The following is a 24455-nucleotide window of genomic DNA, read 5'->3' as shown; positions in this document are numbered from 1 at the left end:
CCTAACCCCTCCCAGTGCCGGTGCTGAACTCTGCCCTCACTCTTTGCCACTTTACCAAGCACTTAAGTCTCTATCCAGGAAGGGGGATGGGAGGGGTGTTGCAAGAACAAATCTAATTGCAATTAGGATTTATCTGTGTCTCTAGCACACACGCTGACAGTTTTGCAGTCATGGTCAGGCAAGTCTACAAGAGGTGGGCAGTACTTAGGATTGTGTTATTGAGGGAGGGGTTGCTTTTTCTTTTCTTTTTTTTTTCCTCCAAGAGACTCTAAGCAAGTGAAGGGGGGAAGGGGGTAGCAATACAGATTTCAACCAGGACTGCAAATAAAGAATGCCCCAGATGCAAATGTCTGTCTCCAGATGTTGATGATAAGGATTTGGAGCAGTTACCTTGGCAGGGTCAGAACTGCAGCAGGTTAATCAGGTGAGTCGTCGGGGATTTTAAAGAAGCCGAAGCCGGTTTCTTTGGCTATGAAAGTCTACAAAACCCCCATGCAGGAACATTGCACATCTTACACACGCCTCCTTTAACTGGGCTCCCACGACCTCAGCAGGAGAGGGGGTGCTGGCCGGCCCGCCGGTGGCAAGGGCACGGCCCCCCGCTCTGCCCCTGCGGGCACGGGGCCGGCCTGGCACCCGGGGTCCGCGTCCCGAGCGGCTGTGCACTCACCGAGCCAGGCTGCGAGGGGCAGAGGGGCGCCCGCGGCTAGCCGGAGCGCTGAGGCGCCTCCCTTTTCTCTTGGTAGCGTCGGTCCGCACTCCCTGTGACCCAGGACGTCATGATGCCTGTCTGTTTTCTCAATGATAACTTGGCAGAAGAAGAGAGAGGCTGCCAGGTTCTCCTCGGGTGGTTACGTGGTATGTGCACGTTTCTGTTTGCATGCGTTTCTCTCTGGTTTTTTAAAATAAATATCTATATTTTTTTTTAAAAAAAATTCCCGGCACAGTCATGATCTGATCGCATTATTGCGTTTGCATAATTGACGCCTCTGGGTGTGTATATATGTGTGTATGTGCGTGTGATTTTTTTTCCCCTTTAAATCCTGCTGCTCCTGCCGCCGCCGCAGCCGCTGCAAAAGGAAAGCAAGCATGCGTTCATCTTTTGTCTTTCATTTTACCTTCAGGGTGACACTCAGTACCAACTGCTCCCTTCTGACCGTCGCCAATCCTCGCCTGGGCAAAATAAATTTGAAAAACATGGGGGGAGGGGAAGGAAGAGCCCCCTGAGCCAGAATGCTGGGGTTTCCATTCTTAGGCGATCGGATCCCAAACCAACCCGACCCACCTCCCACCCTGTAAAACCTTTCTCCCTTCTACCCACCGGGCCCAGGCAGAGAATCGGCACCAAGATAGCGAGGAGCATCCACCCAGGGCCAGACACTCATGTTCGCGGCGTGCACTTGCTGACTTGCATATCTCGGTTGCATTCCCAGTGTGCAGGCCTCTCACAACTGGGGCTATTTTTGTCTCCCAGAGATGTTCTTTAAAGCCTTTTTAAAATGGGGAGGGGAGGGGAGAAGAAAACAGAGTAAAGTCCAAGCTTCCATTTGAGGGGCTCTGTGGACACACCATAAAATTTAGGAAGGGGGGCTCCTGGCATCAGACCTATCAGGGGAGTTTGGAAGGGCAAAAAGGATAACTAGCTTTTGACTTTTGTACAGTGGCAGGAAAACTTTTTTTTTTTTTTTTAATACAAAGATGTTACTGTGGACTATGTACTGTATTTCTCACTTTTATAACTATGTTCTCCAAGATCAGTAGGAAAGGTCTCAAGAACATTCCTTAATATTTATTTCTTCCAAAAATAAGGTATTTTAGATGGTGTGACCACATGATAGGTGAAGCACAGATCAACTTCTTCTTGTATGTTTACTTCATGTTATTTGTACATTGTCTGATATGTTTTCTATAACTTCTCTTAATCATAATATTGTGTATTTTACTCACCATGGGTATGTTCCTGATTTAAAAAAAATATCTAGCATCAGGTTTGGCCAATACTTTGCCCTTCTTTATCACTAATTACCCTTTTAGAGTAGCAGAATGGGCTAAGGACTTTCCCCCTCAAACTCCTGCTTGACCTTGATCACCATTAAGTATGGGTAAAGTCACAGTTCCACTCTGATTCCAAATTCCTAAAAGATGACAGCAGAAGCCGAGGTTGCAAAATATAAAGTGCCAAAGAGAATGTTCAATCTGAAAAGCAGAATGGCTTGAAAGAAAAACTTTTTAACTCATCCAAGATAATCTGCAACTGCTGGGTGTTTAAACATAGTTAACCTTAAATAGGTAAACTATTGGAGAAACTGGCTAAGTTTAATGAAAATACCAAGTAACTTGTTGGGCCTCTTTGCTTTAGCGTCACAGTCCAAGAATCACTAGCAAATCCCACAGGGAAGACACTGTAATTATGCAAAGGCCAGACAATCAGAATTGGAGAAGAGCCTAGCTGAAGTAGACTAAGAGGGTCAGAGGACTATTGACTAATGGCCAGATCCCAAGACTTGAGCGGTGCCTCTCCACCCTTGACAATTGGACATGGCTCCTCTGCCTCTGCTAATCGGTCTCCTTGGAATGCCACAAGGATGAACTGGTGCAGTCAAGCCCATGCCTAGAGGTTACAAGAATCAGTGTTTCTAAGAGGGCAAAGGCCAATTCAGAGACCATCTATAGTAACTTTCCAGTAACTATCCAAGAGGTACTCGTTAATATTCAATCTTGTTCTCCAGCTTTTTTATTAACCTCAGAACTGGACCCTTAAAGACCCACTGCAAAGGAAAAGAACCACAAAAATGTGACTAACTTTAATCCCCTGAAATCCAATTTCATTTTTTCTTTTCAGACCAAATGCCGTCCTTGCTGTTTGTCACCAATCCACATACCAGTGCAGGCAGCCAAGTGGTTTCCTTCCCCAGGGTGAGATGTCTGAGCAACTAGAAGAGAGCAGAGCACAGTATTCAAGTGCTCCAAAGGTCTGAAAAGACACTTTCTAAACTGAGATTCCCTAAATTCAACTCTGCTTAAGAACAGCTCTGTGTTGTTTATTAGAGTTCAGACTCTCAGACTACTTTCAAGTCTCTCTCTCTCTTTTTTTTTTTTTTGGTCTGGCTTCACCTAAAATATAATCATTTAATATTGTAGCATGTTCAATTTCACTTCCCAACCAAACCAGAGGGCATGAAAATGCTTACTAAGGTATATAGAACACATGGGAAGCAATGTAGTAAACCTTACTGGTGCTCAGAACTTGTGAATCAAATTAAATATCCAACCAACAATAAAAATTTTTTTTTAAAAAATTAAATATCCTTAACAATAAAACAGGAAGACTGTTATTATCTCCTGTTACCTAGGGTACTGAAGCATGGAGAAGTTATATGCTCCAAGGTGCACAGATGGGATTCAAATTCAAGAGCTCTGAGTTCTATCAGTCTATTCAACCTTATTTCCAACTACTGGCATCGTGGACCCTTGGTTCATTCAGGCTGGCCACCCATTGTTCATCTCACATACCCTGTTAACTCCTACTCCAGTGGTATTGCCCAATCATTCAATGCCCTCCTTCTGCCTCTTTAAATTGTATTTGCCAGTCAAATTCTATCCACTGGTCAAGGCCAAGTTCAAATCCTATTTTGCCCACAAAGCTGTTATTTATTATTATTGGGTTTATCGATCTTTCTCTGTCATTGTTCCACAATGTTCACTATTACGTAGAACATCATGGGTCTCTAATTGTTTCTGAGGTTTCTTTTTCAATCCCTTCTTCACCTCTCAATTCCTTTCTGACAGAAATATGCTTTTTTTTTTCTCTCTCTCTCTCTGTCTTTCCCGGTCTGCCTACCAGAGTGCCAAGTACAACACTATCTCTCATTAAATAGCTTCTGATACATTAATTGATACACAACTGTGCTTTGTAGAGCTAGGATGCCACTTTTCAATTTGATAAAATTTGAAAGTCTAATGTAACAAAAGCTTTATCCTTTTAACTGAAGAAATTATAAACCTGTTTCTGCCTATTTCAGATGTCCCTAGAAAACAATCAAGTCAGATCGATGACAAAACTATTTAACTGGAGAAGCACATTATGATGAAGAAGAACCTGATGTGGGGGTGAAGAGGGTGAGCAAGTATATAATTGTAGTATTGGGGAAACTATCATAAAATTAATCATTATGGGTTTTTTGGCTGTTATGAGCCTTTGTCTGATAAGTTTTTTTTTTTCATTTTCTGAGTTAACTAATGCTTTCTTATTTGAAAGATAAGGAAATAAGTGGGAACTGGTGGCCAGAAGATGCGTGAGCTAGCTCACCTTAGATGGGCTACTGGTCAGCAGTGTGTGACCTCTGCAAATTATTTAACCATGCTGTGCCTCAGTTCCCTGCCTACACAGGATGGAACAGATCTCCAAGTTCCTTGCAATGGCTCAATTAGAATATGACAGAGAGAAAGAGCAAACAAGAATATTTGGCCCATGGTGGGATTAGTTTTTTGGAGCGTACTAGACAGATTCTAGAGAACTCAGGTAAAATTAGCCAAGTTCATATTCTAATCCACAGTATAGAAAAGGGTAGCTCTGAAAAACTAAGTTCATATGCAAAAGCATAATCAAATTTATATTTTCCCAAAGTATCCCCGTTAGACAAAATTATTAATAACTATGTGTACCAATAACCTATCATTTCTGCCAAAATGTTGTTAGTCATCATTCATACTTGCCTACATGACCAAATTGTTGTATGGACTCAATTTGATATAGGTTAATTCAGTCTGTGTTGCATGATGTCTTCAATTCACAGGTAGTTTGAATTGAATCCTGATACTAGTTGAAGAGCAGAGATCTATCAATGAAGAGACTTAGGAGCTAGAACCTGAAGGGGCCTTTTTGCATATTTCCTTATTGGAACTGATTTCATTAAGCTTCTCTGTGTGTTCCTTTCCTTATTTATTCTTCTCATTTTATTTAATTTTATTTGTGGTGCTGGGGATTGAACTCAGGGCCTCATACATGTCAGGCAAGTGCTGTACCACTTAGATTATCCCAGCCCTCCTTTATTTATTCTTAGGTATTGAATAGTTTGATATTATTCACTTTCTATCCAGGTTTTTGTTGAGGAAAATAATATAGTAGAAATGAAAAGGATGCTATTAATTCAAATAAAATATTATGTCAGATTTGCTTTGTTGTACACCTAAATTAATGTTCCTAAAATGTTTCGCAAAGTTAGTAGAACATGTGGAGACAAGAATTCAGGCCTTGTTGAGAATCCAAGTTGATTCCTACCACCCTTTACTAGTTAAAGGACCTCACAAAATCCTAGAGCTTGGAAGAATCCATTGCCCTATCCATAATACATTTTTAGATGATGTGGTACAGACTCTGGGAAAACAGACAGCTAATCACATCTCAGCAAAAACCAAATTCATTAGAACATTTACTTAAAATAGGAATGTATAACAAATCTCTGACATGGAAATATGAAAATAATTTCATATCAGGCAGGGATCCTCAACCAGGTTTCATGATAGCTGAAACCTGGATATCCATGGATGAGTTACAAAGATCTTGAAATTATAGGCCAAGTGAACATGTGTATATTGTTCTCAAGAGAAATCCACAACTTTCTTCACATTCCTTTATGACTCCAGAAAGGTTAAAAACAACTGATACAAAAACAACTTATTTTAAATGAACTTAAAAAAAAAAAAAGATACACATTCACTGAAGTCAAATGTCACACTGGTTACAACATGGATAGTATATAATAATTATCAGTATTCAGAATGATGGCCTTGAGACACGATGAAAGCCTCATATCAAAGAAATTCACTTAACTGACAATGCGAAAATATAGCAGCCTATTCAAATTATTTGAATACTGAATTGAAATGAGGTTTCCGTTTTTGTCCAAGCGGGTTGGACAATCCTCTGTGTGCTAAGCAAGGTAGATTCATGTAGGAAAATAATCATTGTTTCAAGGAGTAGTTAGGAGTCCACTGAAGCTGAGGTGGCAAAGAATGAGGAGGAAGAACTGGAGGGATATTTGGCAGGGGACTGGAATTCACAGACTTTCATGTCTGGTTTAGGCAACTGAGTTAAATGTTATTAAAGAGATTAAAAAAAAAAAAAAAGATTAAGAAAATAATGAATTTGGTTTGATATACGTTGGCTTTAAAGTCCTTTGGAACAGCCCAATTCCACCAGCCCTGGGAAAAATTAAGAACAGATTTGTGGCTGGAGAAATTTATTTGGAATCAGCAAGCAGTGAATTAGGGATGGGTTAGGCTGGTAAGACACGTGGCAAAAAAAAATTATGAACATAAAGGACTTAGAGTCTGGAGTAAAGTTGCAGTTATTTGAATGAGATCTAATTTGCAAAATGTGAAATTATATAACACCCAAGGCAAAACAGTATTAGTGATTTTAAGTATTGGTAGACAGCTGTACTGTAGCATACATTTCGGAAAAGAACAATCCATCTCAGAATTCTACTTCCCCATGAGGTTTTTCTGGACTTCTTTCAAGACACAGTTTTCCTTTTGAGATACCACTTTCCCTGTCTGGGTACAGAAGGGAGAAAGAGTTTTCCTTGGCAACCAGGTTCAACTGGAAAAAAATAATCAAGATGTCACCTGATGCCACAAGCTTTTCATCTCCGTGGACCTGCCAGTTGCTGAAGCAGCAGAGGAAACTCAGTGTCATGGAAAGAACACTAAACTTAGAGTCAGAACCCTTGAGGGTGAGTCTCATTTCTGCCTCTCGCTGCAATTGCAACAGTGGCCATTCACCCAACTTCTCCACATCTAGATTTCTTCTGTAGTCCCTGCCCTATTGTCACTGGGTCATGATTCCTACAGCACTGGTTTGGAAATTCCCAAAGGGCTGGCATAAGGGGGAGTAACCACAGCTTCAAAAGTTATCTCTTCTCTGAACTCCTCCACAGTGACACCTCACTGCATCCCCAGTGAAAGCCCCATGTGGCGGACCCCTCTTTGTCTCCACTGCCATCAACATTCCTATAGTACACTTAGACCAACGAGGCTGTACTCACACTTGAATTTTCCTTACTCTGTCCACTGCTCAGAGGTTTTGGCTGCCTTTACTGTAACAGATGTTTTAGTTATCTTTTGACTTGTAGAGCCCAGCATACAGTAGATGCACTGTAAGTGCTAAATGAATAAACAATTATCAGAGAACACTTGCCTGCACATGTTCCCATTTTGAGAAAATGCTTTAGGTAAGCTGAAAAATGGGAAGTGCTGGGCCAGCCTTACTGATAGGCAATAGACCAGAGTGCTTTGCTCATAAAATTTCTACATTACTGTGTATTGGCCTATAAGTTCCCTTATAATTTCTTATAAGGAAATAAAGGCCTTCTTTTATCAGACTTAAGCTTGAAATGAAAATCCTATTATCACTTCTTCCAAAAAATGTTTACACTGGTTTTATTCGACACTGATATAAACATGCTTCATTTCAGATTTTGCCAGAAAGCTGAGGAAAGAAAATGGGAAAAAATACCATAAACCCATAGGAAGATTCAATGACTGTGAATATCTGGTGGAAAAGACACAGAAGGCACTCTGAATGTCCTGTTTTCAAATTCCTAAAGAATTTTCTTTAGCCTTCTAGGATTATGTATTTTACCTTCAAAATGAAATGTGCAAGTATCAGGGTTTGGGAGAGGTTTAAACGAGAAAATGCATATGATGGTACCATGCTTTGTCAAAGTAAACACCTGATTTAAAAAAAAAAAAAGAAAAAGAAAATTCTCCTCCCGGTTCATCAGTTTGTAACCATAATAAACTTGTGAGCTTTTCTCTTGGCCATGGCTACAGTTTGGACCTTAAAATATTCCCAAAAGGATCATATGTTGAAGGCTTGGTCCCTAGTCTGTTATGCTGGAAAAATGGTAGAACCTTTAAGAGATAAGGCCCAGTGAAAGGAACTTAGGTCACTGGGGATGTGCCATTGAAGAAGGTATTAGAACCCTGTCCCCTTCCCTTGCTCTCTCTCTTTTGCTTACTGTCTGCCATGCAGTGAGCAGTCTAGTGCATCTCACACTCCCTCCATGGTGTGCTGCCTGCCTCAGGCCCCCAAATGACAGGCCAACCAACCATGGACTGACACCTCCCAAAATGTGAGTCAAAATAAAGCTCTCCTCTTTTTAAGTTGATTATCCCAGGTGTTTTGTTACAGTAACAAAGTTAACATAGCCAGACTTCTAAAAAAGAGGAACACAAGGAGTAACTTATATCAGTAGTTCCCAAACTACTGATACATATAAAATCACTTAGGATGATTTTAAAATTCTGATGCTTGAGTCATACCCCATAGCAATTATGCCTGAGGGTAGGAACCATGCTATAGTACTTTTGAAAAATTTTCACTTGTTTCCAGTGTACAGCAAAGTTTGAGCTAATGTGGTAAAATGAATGGCCTGTGGGTGGCTAATAAGCAATTGGTGCCTGATGCTAACAGGGTCCAAGTTTAGACTCTAGTCCAGAGTAGCACAGTTCTTAGCCCTTGCACAAACCCATAACTCAAGCCCTTCTCCTTTTCAATGATCCTCTGGTAAAGCTCTTTGTAAATGGACCGTAAACAGAAGAACAATGGATCCACTCATCCCAAGTACTGAAACAGCAAAAGAAAAAAAGCACAGGAAAACACCCATATCTGTAGTACTATTTTATTTATAAAGTGCTATCGTTATTTAATCTTCACAATAACATTGCATAGTTGACATTATTATTATTTCTAGATCGAAACAATCAAAAACTAAAGGGAGATTCACCTTTCTCTGGGACAAAGTGACAGATCCAAGGGTTTTACTGAGGCCCAGGACTCTGGAATCCATGCTGTTTACCTGAACCACCCTGCCTGGGAGACCCTACTAACTACCACTCAGCAAGATCACATCCACAGCTGAGGGTGGATTTGGAGCTAGGGTCTAGTTTCCCCAGCATACCTGGAGGAAAGGAAGGGAGGAAAGCAAAGGAAGGAAATATGGTCAAATGTATCTGAATTAAACAGGTTTAATTTTACCAGGCCTTTTCAAATTATTTCATATGCTAACAAGCAGGGGAAATGTCTAAAACCTAAAATTTCCAAACTGATTGAATGGGGAAACCCCTTTCTAGCTCACATTTCTCAGGACCAACATCTTAAGGAACACCACTGGAGAACTGTTACAATGGCTTTCCTCGGTTCCTTCCAAACCACGTTCAGTGTCACTCTTTTAGGAGGACCCACCCACTCCATACCCTATTTAAAACTGAAACATCAACTGTCCCTAGTCCAGTTTTCCCTTCCTACTTCCCTACTTTATTTTCCCCCCATTTCTCTCAACACCTTCAAATACACTTGATATTTACTTATTCATTCCATTTACGGTCTGCCTCGCCCCTTATGTCTACAAGCTTCGTGGGAGCAGAACATTTTCTGGCTGTTATGGTTTATACATGAAGTGTCCCCCAAAAGCTTGTGAGACTATGCAAAAACGTTCAGAGTGAAGTGATTAGATTATGAGAGTTGTGACCTAATCAGTGGATTAATCCACCTGTGTGGATTAACTGGGTGAAACTATAGGCAGGTAGGGTATGGCTATAGGAAGAGGGTCATTGGAGGGGATGTGCCTCTGGGGGTTTATATTATGTCCCTGGTGAGCAGAGCATTCTCTCTGCGTCCTGATTGCCATGTCCTGAGCAGTTTTCCTCTGCCACATCCTTCGACCATGATGTTCTGCCTCACCTAGCTCCATAGCTAGGGAGTTGGCCAACCATCATCTGAACCTGTGAAACCATGAGCTAAACAACTTTTTCTGTATGTTGTTTTTGTCAGGTCTTTTGCTCACAGTGATGAAAAAGCTGACTAAAACATTGACTTTTTTTTTTTTTTCCACACAGTGTTATCTCCTGTACCTAGAAGAGCCATTGTCACAGAGTAGGTGTTCAGTAAGTGGGTGGTAAATGAATGATTGGCCAAAGAGAAATGCACCATGGGAGAAATTCAAATGAAGGTAATATGTCCATAGTTAGATCCCCTGTAAAAGCACCTTTGTTTTCCAATTCTAGCTTTACCTCATAATGATCTAATTAAGTGGAGAGGATCCCTATCTTACAGAAAAATCAAGTGAGAAAGTGATTCAATCTGTAAGCGGAGCAAAACACTGGTTAAGCAAAAAGATCGTTAAATTAGAATTGATCCTTTTAATTTTCTGTGTAATTATTATGAGATAAAGCATATAGAATGGCTGTTTCCAACAGCAGATATGAAACCTCACAGAAATGTGGTAAGTCATGAATCGTACAGAGACCTACTAGATCAGCCCAGGGAACTACTGTTTATACACCAAAACCAGACCAAACTGAAATATAAAAATTTAGCAGATCCCTGACATAAAAAAAAAAAATGTTAATCATTGAGTGGATTCAGATCTCCATAGGTCAAATCGTATCATGGAAGGGTGTTCCATAGAATTCTAATGGAAGTCTTTGCGTCAGTTCAGAGCTCTTTTCTGTAAAGGCCAAAGTGCTGTGAACAATTCAAATATAAACAGGGATGATGATGGTCCATCGAGCTTAGAAAATGACCCAATTGATCGATTCCACTCCAAACAGAGAGAGTAACAATGAAATGGAGAATACATAGTAATAACACTGGATGAATGGTCCGCTCCTCTACGTTTCCCTTTCTATCCAGAAAAATCACATTTATGAAGGAAGTTCTTTTAGTAATGAAAGTGGTATTTATTAAATACACCAGAAACTACACATCCAAACTAGCATTTCCCTTCGAAATAGTCACTTGGGGAGGCTACGTAATTACCTCAGTGATCCTGTGATTGCTCTAAACATTTGGGGAATTTCTCTTTTAAAATCACCTTCATAGCTGGTTTAGGACTCATACAGAAAAGCAATATCATTTCTTTATGGCTGTACTTTATATAACGAAAATACCACATTTCAATTCCCAGAAAACTGGGTTGGCCAGTGTTGTAGGTTTCAAACAGGCTGCCCAGCAGATTCTCCCAGGTACATATTAGAAACACAGGATGCCAGACTAACCCCAATACACACTGTAGTAAAGTCAGGGCTGGGAAGTGGGAGTCTGTTTTGAATGATCCCTGATACATCCAATTTTTGTTGTGAACTATGGGAGAGAGTGCCTGGCTGTTAAGACAGGGTTTGGTGTCTCAACACTATCCTGAACCTGAACCAGTTAGGATAGTTAAAGACCTCAAAGTCTGAACTTCTAATACCCATGCATTCATCACACATCACCTATGGAACTCTTGTCTTTGGTTTTATAAAGGGGAACCTTTTCTTTCACTTGAGAATGTCAAGGGAATGACTGTGGATGGTTAAGTTCAAAATCATACCCCATTGGAACATCCTCTCTTGCCATGCTGTCTTGACCAATCACATCTTCAACCTTTCATTTGGAGACAGTCCCAGAATAGAGAGGGGAGGTTCCAGAATAAAATTGTCTGAAGTCAAACCCTTACTCATTACTCAATCAGGTGACCTTCGAAAGTTGTTCATCTGCTTTGTGTCTTTGTTTTCCTACCTGTGAAATGTATCTACTAATAGTATTTACCTCCTAGGGATGCAGAGAAAATTGAGATAATGTATATACAATGTTTAGTACAGTGCTCAACGTTTTCAACAAATATTAGCTATTATCATTTTTTATACTTATGTGCTAATGATCCTTAAATCATAAATTCTAGATCTGAAATTACCCTCCTTTCTTAACATTAATACACAGATGCCCAAAATTGCTCTAAGAATTTTGAGACTTCATTTTTGGTTTACCAGACCAAAGTAATGTTTATACTATTAGCATTTCAAACTGACCGGATACAAAATTGAATTAATTATTGGCCCAACTTCCCAAATTCTTTTAGCTTCTCAGCTCCCAATCGTGGTTCAAGGTATCATCTGTAGGATTATTCAGTCCTGAAACAAAATTTATCTCAGATTCCTTCTCCTATCTTACTCTACCTCAAACCCACATGCTCATGTGCACAATAATTTAATTATAAAGTCATGTTGATTCTACTTTGACAATTTTTCTTTCCATTCATGTATGTGTGTGTGTATGTTGAACCAACATTTATTAAACCATTACTACATGCCAGGTCAAAACACAGTAGATGCATTAATATAATCTTACAATAATCTTATAAGGTGCTATTTGTTACTTCCATTATAAAGATTTAAAAATTTAGGTGAAAAGAGATTAAGAAATGTGTGGGAGTTCAGCAAATCACTCTGAAGTCAATCCTCAATGTGCCCCAGAGCATTGGTCTTCACTATCATAGAGCATTGCTGCTAAGATTTTTCAAATAATAATAATTAAAATGTGTTGAGTTCTCAATCTGACATATTCTCATAGAAATCCTCTCATATAAATGCTGTTCAAACCCCATTTTGGCTGGGTGCTATGGTGCATGCCTGTAATCCCAGTGACTGGGGAGGCTGAGGCAGGAGGATTCCAAGTTTGAGTCCAGCCGCAGCAATTTGGCAAGGCCTCAAGCGACTTACCAAGACCCTGTTTCAAAAAAAAAAAAAAAAAAAAAAACATAAAAAGGACTGAGGATGCAGCTCAGTGGTAAAGCTCCCCTGAGTTCAATTCCTCGTATAAAAACAAAACAAAACAAAAACACAACTTTTACAGACAAGAAAATTCCACCCACAGAGTATGAACTACCATTTCTCCAGTTCTGTGTCTCCATTGCAAACTGTCTGACCTAATGAAACTCTCTCCCAGGTCTTCTCTACACCCTCCAAGTTAAAATCTTCCCAACTACTTCATCCTCAGATTTCAGAATAACTTCCCAAAATTCAGTCCTTGTCTTTTCTTATTTAACAAACAGGTACTGGAGACCAGCTAATCCATCACTCACACATTCAAGGTAAATCTGACATTGCCTTGGCCTATAAGAAGCCCTTACCGTTTGGGGAAACAGGCACAATAATAGATAATTCTAGTGTCATATGAGTCCTATAGAGGTACCCAGGAAAGGGCTTCTAATGCATTGTGGGGTGAGATGATGGAGGTCAAAGACCACTGAGGACAAGATCAGAGACCTAGAGAGTCAGCCAGGCAGCTAAGGGTGGAGAGATAAGAAGAAGGAAAAAGAGAAAGACTGATTGGAGGTGGAAGGGAAACATGAACAAACACAGAGACTGTTGTGAGTAGGAGACTTTAAGAAACTCCATGTAAAAATATTCCAAGCCATTCCATGTCAAAGGCCCTGAGAAGCCAGCATGTTTACTCTGCTCAAGAAACAGCAAACAGTCTCCACTCATCTTCCTTCTGTGGTCAGACTTGGCATAGAAATCTGATTCTCCCAGGCAGAATCAGAAGTGGGACAGGGTGGGGTGCTGGAAATACTGGGGGACGAAAGCAGAGAGCGAAGCCATTGGAGGGTCCTGATCAGAGGAAAAATCTGATATCATTTTCAAGAACCACTGTTTGTGTTCCATAGCAGCCAGGATCAGAGCAAACACTTTCTGGAAAAACTGTTTCCAGAACAGGACTCTACACTCAAACTATCCTCTAGAGCCCCATTTTTGTTTTGTTTTGGTTTTTGGTTTGTTTTTTGTTTTTTTTCAGTTGTAGATAAACAAACAAACAAAATAAAGGTATTGTATCTATTTATTTATTTGGTGCTGCAGTTCGAACCCAGTGCCTCACACATGCTAGTCGAGCATTCTACCACTCAGCCCAGCCCCTAGAGCACCTATTCCTTCTGAAGCTCACAAAAATTCTTACATTTGCTCTTTCATATACTTAACTTTGGCTCAAACAAAATAAAATATGGCCAAGGTCAAAGATGGAACTACATTGTGTGTCTCCTGTAGCCCCTTTAAAAAGTGCTGGAATAGACCACACATGGCTGGGAGCATCCCATGGAGTTCTGGTACCCAGTAAGTGTTTAGTCATTTGGAAAAAGTCCAACAGGCTATTGTTTAAAACAAATGAAATGGGAGAGGAGCAAATAGAAATACACCATGGACTTGCAGTCAAAATAGAGAAAGAGGGAAAAAAATCTTAGAGCCTAGACTCAGAAAACTTGGCTTCTGGATGTGACTCCATTACTCAAAACTTAAGGAAATCTGGAAGAAAATAGTGGCAGTCTCTTGTGAAGAGAAGCCACTGTTTTCTCAATTATAATATATTTCCTATCCAATATTTTTAATTTTACAATAAAAATGTGATAAACGGTATGATTTCAGATTCATAAAACTCTTCCTATGGATGAGGCTTCCACAGTAGATAACAAACCTTGGGAAAGGCTTCTATGATGAGTTAACTTCTCGGAAACAGCTTTTGGATGATCATGGTTTAAGCATGTTCATGTGAACATAGTTAGATAATTAAAGTATAACATTCTGTCTAGTTCCTATTCCCTGTGACCTACTCATTCCCAAAGATGACCCCACCAGACCCACATGCAAATTCAGTTCCACTCCAATATGCCTCCCGACCAAGAAGGCGAATATTAAATCATGGTTATCCTTCTTCTCATCTTGTGCTGGCTGGATATCCTAACTGTAGTAACTAAACTCCTCTTTTATATAATCAAATTCCAACTTTGCTCTAAAAATAACCCTAGTAGCCAATTCTTAAAAATCAGTTATTAAATGTTATACTCTTAGTGTAGTTCAGTCATGTGATGAGCACTTTAACATCACAATAATTCTCCAAGGTAGGCATTATCTCATTTTACAGGCTTTGTAGAAGTTGAAGTTTAGAGAGATTAAATATTTTGGCAAGAAACACTGGCTAGTTAGTGGTGGGGGCCAGCATTCAAATTGAGCTATTTATCTCCCCAGCCTTAGTCAGAATGCTCTGAGGGCTCTAACCTGGCTCCTGAATGCTGACCCTGTGTGTGAGTCCTCTCTAAACCCTGCAGTCTGTATCTTTCTGGGTCACTGCCAACTGGTCTCACCTGGACTTCCTGGATAGCTGGGAAGGCACCACCTACCACTTGCTGGACTTCCTGATGCTGACTCCTGCAGGAACCCTAGCCTGTCTCCATGGTAACGGATTTGCACACTATTCTTCTGCTTAGATTTTTCCCCTCCTACCTACATGTGGACAATCAGCCTAACACCTGCCCTATCCTAGTAGCCACCTCTAGCCTCAAGTTTTAGTTTTTGCCAGCTGGTGATTTCCAAGCACATGAAATTGTTGACTGTGTGACCTTGAAGTCTCCTAGGGGGCAATGCTAGAGGTCATGACATAGATACCAAGAAACATCCTCACTTGCACCCTATGTAACTTTTTAGAGAAACAAAATAAACCTTTAAACTGTATAATTATCATGTTAAGAGCCAAACCAGAGTGACTGACTCAGACTGGTGAATTCAGTTGTCTTAATTTGCCATGAATTTTTTAAAAAGTGTGTTTTTTCCAAAGACAAAAAGAAAATACTAAATTTCTGAGAATAGTGGACAACTTTAAATACAATAGTCTCTGAGCTATAGATTTCAAACAAGGGCACCATTGTTTTTGAAAGGAATGGTATTTAAAATCTCATATAGAACTGAGATCAAAGGGGAGAATCTCTAATTCAATGGCAGCATGAAAGTCATATCTCTTCTAGGCTGTCCCTATCTGGTCAGGGAGACCTGTCAGATAGATCCTTGCAAAACAGACAGACAGACAGATATAAACACACACACACACACACAAAGAAAACCCTCTATCTGATCTCAGTATTTTTTTAAGGGTTTATATGACTAATTCCTGAAAGTGTTTGTGTGAATTACTCAAGATGATATGCTCTATATGTGTAATAAGAATTATAATGCGGGCTGGGATGTGGCTCAAGCGGTAGCGCGCTCGCCTGGCATGCGTGCGGCCCGGGTTCGATCCTCAGCACCACATACAAAGATGTTGTGTCCGCCAATAACTAAAAAAATAAAAATATATTAAAAAAAAAAAAGAATTATAATGCATTCCACCATCACATATAAATAATTTAAAAATAATAATTTTTTTAAAAAGATGATAGGGTTGTAAAAGACATGGATAGTTTTACTTTAGGAACTGAATATGAAGGAGGAAGAAAACCTCTGAGTTGCCCAGGATAAATAATCTCACTGACCAAGAGGGATTTTGTAAACAAAATTCCCATAGCAGGCTTCTTGGTAACATCACCTCTCTTGTTATTAGATGTTTGGCAGACCTGCAGTTCTGCTGACAAGGGGATACTTGGCTTTGAATTTCGCCCCCAGCCCCATGACCAACCCTACCTCCAACCCCACTGCCTGTAACCTTGACCACTTCCTTTGCCTGGCTGTGGGTGGTTCTAAACTCCCTCCTATCACTCTAAAGTGCCAAACACTATAAAAATTTCATGGTACACAATAGATTTTTGCCAGATTCTATGTTCTTACCACCACCTACAAGCATATCATGATTTAAAAGTCAGCCCCTCCATCTCTCCTCTTCTGTTACCATCTGGAAAAATTAAAAAATTTAAACTGGAGTGATGAAGGCAGTTTTAATAGATCCAGACATATTGATTAGACTGATTATTTTCCATATTTTAATCTGTTTTGCAAGGGAAGCAGAAATATTACAGCAGAACTCAAACTTTGACTCCTCTCAGTATTTTCTGGCTGATAATAGTCTGGCTTAGTCTTAGAACTTAGAAGAAAAAAAAAAAAGAAGAAAAAGAAACAGTGAATTTTGCCATTCTGTGATGTTACATTAGAAAAATTAAAGATAATAAATAAATATGATAGTATTCATTTGTTCTCTTAGAACATTTATAAGATATTCCCTTCTAATGTTCACTAGATTCTGCATGACTCCAACTCTCCTGTCCTGGGTAAACAGTTTAGCTTGTATTAATTTTTATTGGTAGTGGCATTACCCAGCACTCAAACTACAACCATAATTTATTCATGGATGAATCAAATGTCAATGCTTCCCTGACAGAGTCTTGTGTGATTTCCAGTTATGTCCTTTTACTTGGAATCGAAAACTTATATTGCACTTTTACTCCCTCGGGGTTAGTTTGGAAAGTTTGTTTTATTAGGCAACAGACATGGGAAAAGGTTCCAGTTCTTCTTAATAGTTGCATTTAAATGCATATATGAACATTTCATTGAAGGTAGTTGGGACTAAAAGTTCACAAGGAAGTTAGCCATTAGATATATGGTCTGTTTCTATGCCCAAAAGTTAATGCTGAAATGTTCAAAAAACTCTCCTAAAATTCAATCTGAGCTACTTATGCACAAGGGCTGTAGGATTGGCCTCCATACAATTATTTAAGATGTTATAAAGAGTGTTTTCCATCTTTCTTATGCTTAGAAATACTTAGATTTTATGACTGCTGAGTCAGAGCCAAAAAAATATAATTTTATGCCATAATATACAACCTTTTCCTTTGGCTGTGAAAATTTATATGTACATATTTATGTGCATATATAGATAAAAATCTTCATAAACAGAGTGGCCCATTTGAGATGAACTCTATTTAAAGCATGCCATTACTGACTCTGATGATATTACTGCTATGTTTAAAAAAATCAGTTCTCTCCGTAACTTACCAAATTATAAACAAATACCCTAAACTGGTACTCAAATTTATGCAGTTTTGGGGTTTTTTTCTACTTTTTTCTGCCTTTTCTTCTAATCCTTTACCATACAACTTCTTAATCTAGCCCAGATAGAGTTGCTAATATCCCAACCTCTGATTTTCTTTCAAAAATCCACTATTTCCATATGTCAAAATCCTACTCATCCTTCAAATCTCTTCCTAAATGCTACCTCCCTATAGTCAATCTCCACCTTCACTTACAATTTCTCCACCACTTGGACTTTCATAAGTTATTGCAGTTTTCTCATGGTATCTGCCATAACTCTACTTTGTACTTATGGGTGTCCCTTAGTGAGGGGTGAGGAAGTGTTCTACCCTTGTCCCCATAAATTCATATAATCCTTGAGGATAGGGTTGAGGATAGAGGTGTGTCTTAAGTGTTTGCAGACTGCAGCATCTAACCTAACCTCACCCAAAACAGTTATTCTAGGGAGGAAAATAAATAAATAAAACTACCAGGTGCAGTGGTACACACCTGTAATCCCAGTGACTCAGAAGGCTAAGGCAGCAGGATTGACAGTTCTAGCCAGCCTAAGCGATTTAGTTAGTCCCTGTCTCAAAATAAAAAAATAAAAAGGGCTGGGATGTGGACCAGTGGTAAAGTATCCCTGGGTTCAATCCTCAGTGCCACAAAAAATTTAAAATAAAACTGTTGAATTAAAGCAAATGAACCTTTTATTTTAAAAAATCATTACACATTGTAATGTTTTGAGCAACCAATAAAAAAAATTGGACTTAAAAAAATCATTACAATAATAGATTTACAACAAGCTGTATAGGTCCCTATTAAAATTGTGATGTCTGATAACCGATACAAAAACATGAACTGGGATAGACTAAAAGACTATCTTTACTTATGATAGATAGGCTTTATCTATATGATAGATTTGGGACAACAACAAATGCAGAAGAGCAGAGTATTAATTGATTTTCCTACCATAGTGCTCAGGTTTATATTTGTATAAACCAGTGAAGAGAATATTACAAGAGGACTTCATGACATGGAATGGGATAAAAGTTTTCTTGCATTTAGATGTTATGCAAAGCCACTTTAAATAGGCTCTGAGAAAAACCAAGAAAGTTGGGTACAAACTCTATGCTCTATTCCATACACATTTTTTGCTACCCATAGACATAGATCCAGAGACCACCTTAATCTCAGGTGAGAGGTACGAGGCCATTTTCTGTTTCCTTTTAATCAAATTATTTAGATGTGTTTCTCTGCTAATGTTCTGGACTAAACTAGATGAAGCACCCAAGTTTTGGATATGCCATTCAAGGAGATGAGGAAATTTCAAACATTCTCCATTTCCATTTTTCACAGTTGGAAAGGGAACTTCTCACCAGGTGCCATTTTTTCACTTCAATCAATTTAAGTACTATTTTAAAACACACATCTCCTCTACCTTCTAACACACCTCTGCCCTAGTGGGGGAGGTCACCTCCACCTACCCCAATGACTGTCTTGATCAATGGAGCCAAATACTGTAGTTGGAAGAAAATCTGAAGTCATCCAGTATTCCAGATAAAATCTGGGGATTGTAGACAGGTGAAGTAGGCAAAATTTTTTAAAAAGAGGCCAAAAAAGTCAAAGAGGCTAGTGGCAAAATGGTTACAGTGTAAGAAAAGGTCCAGTGTTCAGAGAATTCCGAGTGGTTTTAATTTCTGACTTCCAGAATACAGCATATCATTAAAGGTCTTTTAGTTGGGGTAAGTGTGCCTTGACCTTTTTAAGGGGTAAATCATCCCTGTTCAATTAGTTTCTAATTCTAAGCCACATCACTAGCTTACTTTATTGCTTGCTAGAAAGCTTTCCAAGGTCACATCCTGAAGCTCATGTGTGAACCTCCTCAACAGCAGGAACATAGACATACACATGGCACATGGGCTGCCAGCCCCACCCAGCCTTGGATCCCTAGAAGACAGCGTTAACCAATCATGGTACACTTTTTTTTTTTTTTTAATTTTTTATTGTGGGTTGTTATTTTTTTTTTTTTTCAGAGTAGAAATTAGAAGTTTATTAAAGGACAGCAGAAAAGACTTCTCCCGGAGGAAGAAGGGGACCCAAGAGGTGGAATCCCCATGGTACACTTTTGTACCCATACCAAACATGGCCTCAGGATTTTTCTGAACATGGCATGCTAAAAACTCACTCCCAGTTTATCAGTGAGTTGAAACCATGATACCATCCCTGTGATAGGGAAATCCTGCTCTCCTCTTTCTTGATCTCATCCTCCAAACCTATCTTATTGATGACAAGGAATCACTGACTTTGGTTAGTTATGATTTCTTACATTCCAAACCATTGCATGCATATGATCTCGAATTTTACCCAAGTGACTCCTGGCTTTAGTTTCCTATTAGGGTTAGCCCTGCTTCTACTCCCATCCTTTTACGAATGCCACTCTGAGTTAGAAGGCAAACATCCAGTAATTCTAGAATTAGAGTCCTCATTTTTTATTGTTTAGTCCAAGTGTGGACCATACTGAAAAGTGTCCTAAGAACAGGTCCCCATTTAAGAATAGAGATCAGTCACTGGGGACCTGGAGCTCAAGATGCCAAGAGATTGACTGCCTCAGAGGCACACTAAAATTTCCTGGTCCTTCTCTTACACCCCTTCAACACAGACACCTTGAGAATCGTTACACCTACATGGCTGGCATAAGCTCTGGAGCCTCCAACATCCCCTCACACATAGGACGTGACCAAGGGTTTCACCATCCGACTGTTCCCAGCACTCAGCTCACCAAAACAAAGGTCAGACTTTTGATACACCACTGCTGAACATCACTGAATCCTGCTGCAGACTGTAAAACAGGGTGGACTGTTCAGCTGAAGTTAACAAATGGATCATTCTGACAGTGATTCACACAATTTCAAAATTTATGTGCAAATGAGTCCAGGGCATTCAAAACTGGAAGAATGATATGAATGAGCCAAAGAAGAAAGTCATCTTCAAAAAGTTTGCAGGATTTCAAAAACTTGAGGAACTTTTCAGAACAAAAGCATTTTGCAAGAAGGGTTCTCTGGATTAAAAAATTTTTAAATCCCTCTCCTAGATCCAGAGAGTCCCCCAAATCCTCTCCTAATTTTTTTTTTTTTTAACAGCTGGCTCTTATGTCAACAGAATCTTCTCAAGAGTGGGATAGTTTTTGAGGACTCTGATAATTACTGTGGAAAACTAAAGATAGCAACAAATTATTTGTTCCCCATCTCATTAAGAAAATAATAGCTCTGCCCATGGTATATAAGTTATTAGAATTCAGTACAAGTGGCATTCTGGGACTTCCAAGGTGAATTCATAAGAAACTTTGCAGTATTTATCCAGGTCTTTTGAAACATTCTCTCACAACACATTCCCTCTTGGAATCCAGTCACCGTGATGTGAGAAGCCCATGCCTCATGGACAGAGGTCAACATCCCCTCCTGAATTCCCAGACAATGGCCAGCATCAACTGCCAGCCATGTGAGTGACCCATTTGGATTTCCAGCCCTTAACCGCATTGCTATCTAGCCGACATCTGCCTGCAAATACAGAAGAGACCTAAAGGAAGAAATGTCCAGCAAATTCTTGATACACAAAATGATGAGCAAAATAAAATGGTTGTTTTAAGCCACCAAGTTTTTATGTGGTTTTCACATGGCTGTACATAAGTAGAGCAGAATTTGTTATCAGAAGGGTACTCTGTTATGAAAATCTAAAATGGGTGATAGTGATTTGGGGACCAAGAAGTACCACCAGTTCTTAGGGCCTTGAGGGCGTGTTTAATGACAGCTGGAAGAGCTTCATGGAAATGAGAATATGAAGGATAGAAAAATATGGGGGAGGGGGGCTTTTGAAAGTCACCTGAATTAAAAACCAGCAGAACAGTTGGCAAAATTCTTGCCTAGAGTAATACTGAAAATAGAAGAGACTGAGTATCTAATGATTTTGAGATGATGACTAAGAAGATCTCTAGGTAGAATGTTGAAAAATGTTTCTCGTAGCTGCTTTTAATAAAATTCAGGAAGAGAAGGATGAATTTTTTTTAAAAAGACTATTCAAAAAAAATTGAGAATTCAGGGGAATTACAAAGGATCCAGGATTTACTGGATATCAAAATAAACTGTTTCTCACCTCCAGTCTTTCTCAAAAAGGATTCTCAGAGTAAGAAATGGTTAATATAGATCAAGTCCCAAGTCTTTGCTAAGATCTCAGAAAGGGTTCCAGTAGTATAGTCCACTGGTAGAGTGCTTTCCTAGCATGCACAAGGCCCTAGGTTTCATTCCCAGTACAGATGGATGGACATGGATGGAAGGTGGACACCAGAGAGATTTGAGAAGATGCCCCTTTTCCACTACAAAAGGGCTTTCTAAGGTTCTACAGGCAAGCATCATTGACACTGTGAATTAAGAGAACTTCTAAATATCCAAAGTGTGTTTTTCTATAAGTAGCCTATTATAAGGCTCAAGATAATGAAGGATGTAGTGAAGAGATATGAAGGTGAGGCAAATAACTCATGGGAAATCCATTAAACTTTTTAAGAGTATTGTGTTGGAAGAAGTGTCAGCAGTCTTGACTAAAGAGGACAGACAGAACAGGATGAAGCCTTGAGACTCCCCATCTTCTGACAGAAGGACAGAGGTGGAAAAAGCTACTTATTTACAGACATGCTTTTTTTTTTTAATTTAAGGAAAGCTGATTCAAAGATGGAACCAATATATATGAGAACAGACATAAGAGTTCCAGAGAATTATTCCAAGAAAGCAAGACTGGAATCTAATCAAGGAACTGGCAACATGTGACCAGCTCAATTTTCATAATTGCCGGGATCAGTAACTGCTTTAGCTTCCCATCCCACCTCCCACTTTTCTGACTGCGAGTGTTTATACAGTTCTGTCTCTACCACCATCATCTATGAAGTATATGTGTGTGAGGCGGGATGGCAGATAACTTATCTTCAGATTAAGAGAAACCATTTTCAAAGAACTACCCCCAGGAAGACCAATCCATATCTGGACCTGATTTAGATGCCAAAATCCTGAACTTTAAAACCAATGTTACAATAAGAAGAAACTTTGGGAGCCTTGGGAAAGAATAGTTTTCATTTTGGAAAAAAATAAATAAATAGTTATTACCAGAAGGCTCACAAATCAACTGTGGTTGATTCAAGGTGTCCACTAAGTCCTTACTACTTTTTCCTTGAAAAATTCTGACTGGAGAGAGGAGGACCCTGTATTAGTCAGTTTTCTGTTAGGATAATGAAATACCTGAGATTGGGGAACTTTATTTAAAAAATAGTTTTATTTAACTCAGCATTCTAGAGGTTAAAGGCAAGACACTGGCATCAGCTCAGCTTGGATGGAGACCTGATGGCAGAGGGTATTATGATGGCAGGAGCATGAACAGGAGAAATCACATGGCAATACTGGAAGCTAGAGTGAGGGGGATGGGCACTGCCTCGTAAAGGTCTTACCACCTCTCAATAGGGCCACCGTGGGTAACAAGCTCTTAACACACAAACCCTTGGGGGACACACTCAAATCATATCAAAACCATAAAACATTTCTAATACATTTATAGATTAGATTCACTACAGGATTTGGGGCATCTTCTTGCCTTGTATAAGAAAAAGTTAAATGTGTTAAAATTTGAAGTTTCCTGCAAGTTTGCTATATAAAACTATTAATGCACAGTAGTCTTATGGTTGGATATGAGGTGTCCTCCCAAAAGCTCATGTTAATTAATGCAGGAATGTTCAAAAGTGAAATGACCAGATTATGAAGGCTATAACTTAATCAGTGGATTAATCCACTTGATGGATTCATAATTTGAGTGGATTACTGGGTGGTAACTGTAACCAGGTGGGCATGACTGGAGGAAGAAAGTCACTGGGGGCCTACCTTAGGGAATTGCATTTCATTCCTTGCTTCTCTCTCTCTTTCTCTGCTTCTAGACCGCCATGAGATGAGCAGCTTCCCTCTACCCTGTCCTTGCTCCATGATGCTCTGCCTCACCTTGGGCCTAGAGCAGTGGAGACAGGAGACCATGGACTTAACCTCTAAAACCATGAGCTCAAAATTAACTTTTCCTCCGCTAAGCTGTTCTTGTCAGGTATTTTGGTCACAATGATGAAAAGTTAATACAACTAGGTAGAAAAAAAAAAATAACTAAGACTAAAACTATTCCAGTGAAGAAGAAGAAACTTTGTATTGGGCCTTGGAAATGTCATGAAGCCCTATGAACTTTGAGTTATGCCATGCCCTTCATATGCCCGACCTGGGTGAAAGAGGCAGCACCAGTCTGTTAGTAACAGCTTACATTCCTGGGCCATATAACTTGAGCAAGTCCGAAAAATATTAGTCCTTCCAGATCAAGGTGTTTAATTTCAGCTATATGTAAACTTTAAGCCAAAACAAGAGTAGGTACTTTTTCATTTCACAAGATGATAAATCATAGATTTACTGGCATTATTAATACCCCAGAGTTCATTCTCAATATAGTTCAGTAGATACAATTTCAATCTATTTACAAATTTTCAGGAACTTTTTTTTTTCACCGTATGTGGTACACCTGTCACTTGTGCATGAATGTCCAAAAGGCTTAACAGTTAACTGTGTGTTCTCTACCAGATTCTGTTTATCTCCTCTATCAAACTGAATAACTTAGGGGAAAATATCTTTTCTTGTTTGGATCTCCAGAGCATAACACAGTACATGGCCATGTGGCCAGTGCTCGATAAATTTCAGTTGACACAAGAAGAGCCTCATCTGCATGTGTTCCAAAGCATCCCCTCCCTAGCTTCCCTCTCCCTCCTTCCCCCATAACCCCTCTTCCATCTCCTGTGCTCA

At 39.4% G+C, this 24455-nt stretch overlaps 1 protein-coding gene and 1 long non-coding RNA gene across 23 annotated transcripts in view; one reads left to right on the top strand and one right to left on the bottom strand.

Annotated features, from left to right (window-relative positions):
* Window positions 1-24455, bottom strand: part of Esrrg (estrogen related receptor gamma) — a 600595-nt gene that overhangs the window by 557752 nt on the left and 18388 nt on the right. For 2 of the 15 annotated variants that reach the window (XM_071600076.1, XM_071600078.1), the window contains exon 1: window positions 671-1012. The exons of 10 other annotated variants lie outside the window; for them this stretch is intronic. The gene's annotated coding sequence lies outside the window, so the exon portion shown is untranslated. 3 more of the 15 variants (XM_071600075.1, XM_027934743.3, XM_071600079.1) reach the window with 2 other exon arrangements.
* Window positions 169-22691, top strand: LOC139701404 (uncharacterized). Of its 8 annotated transcripts, none has more exons than XR_011703971.1 (6): window positions 169-193; window positions 747-858; window positions 2843-2972; window positions 4023-4119; window positions 6599-6737; window positions 7479-9024. It is a non-coding gene; the product is annotated as an uncharacterized lncRNA (long non-coding RNA). The 8 variants fall into 8 exon arrangements; XR_011703970.1 differs by having other exon boundaries at window positions 173-424; XR_011703975.1 differs by lacking the exons at window positions 6599-6737; window positions 7479-9024 and adding an exon at window positions 22298-22691 and having other exon boundaries at window positions 175-424.

This window comes from Marmota flaviventris, chromosome 12 (assembly GCF_047511675.1).
Source record: "Marmota flaviventris isolate mMarFla1 chromosome 12, mMarFla1.hap1, whole genome shotgun sequence".
Classification (NCBI taxonomy): Eukaryota; Metazoa; Chordata; class Mammalia; order Rodentia; family Sciuridae; genus Marmota; species Marmota flaviventris.
The sequence above is the reverse complement of the archived record's forward strand: the minus strand, read 5'-3'. Positions and strand labels throughout refer to the sequence as shown.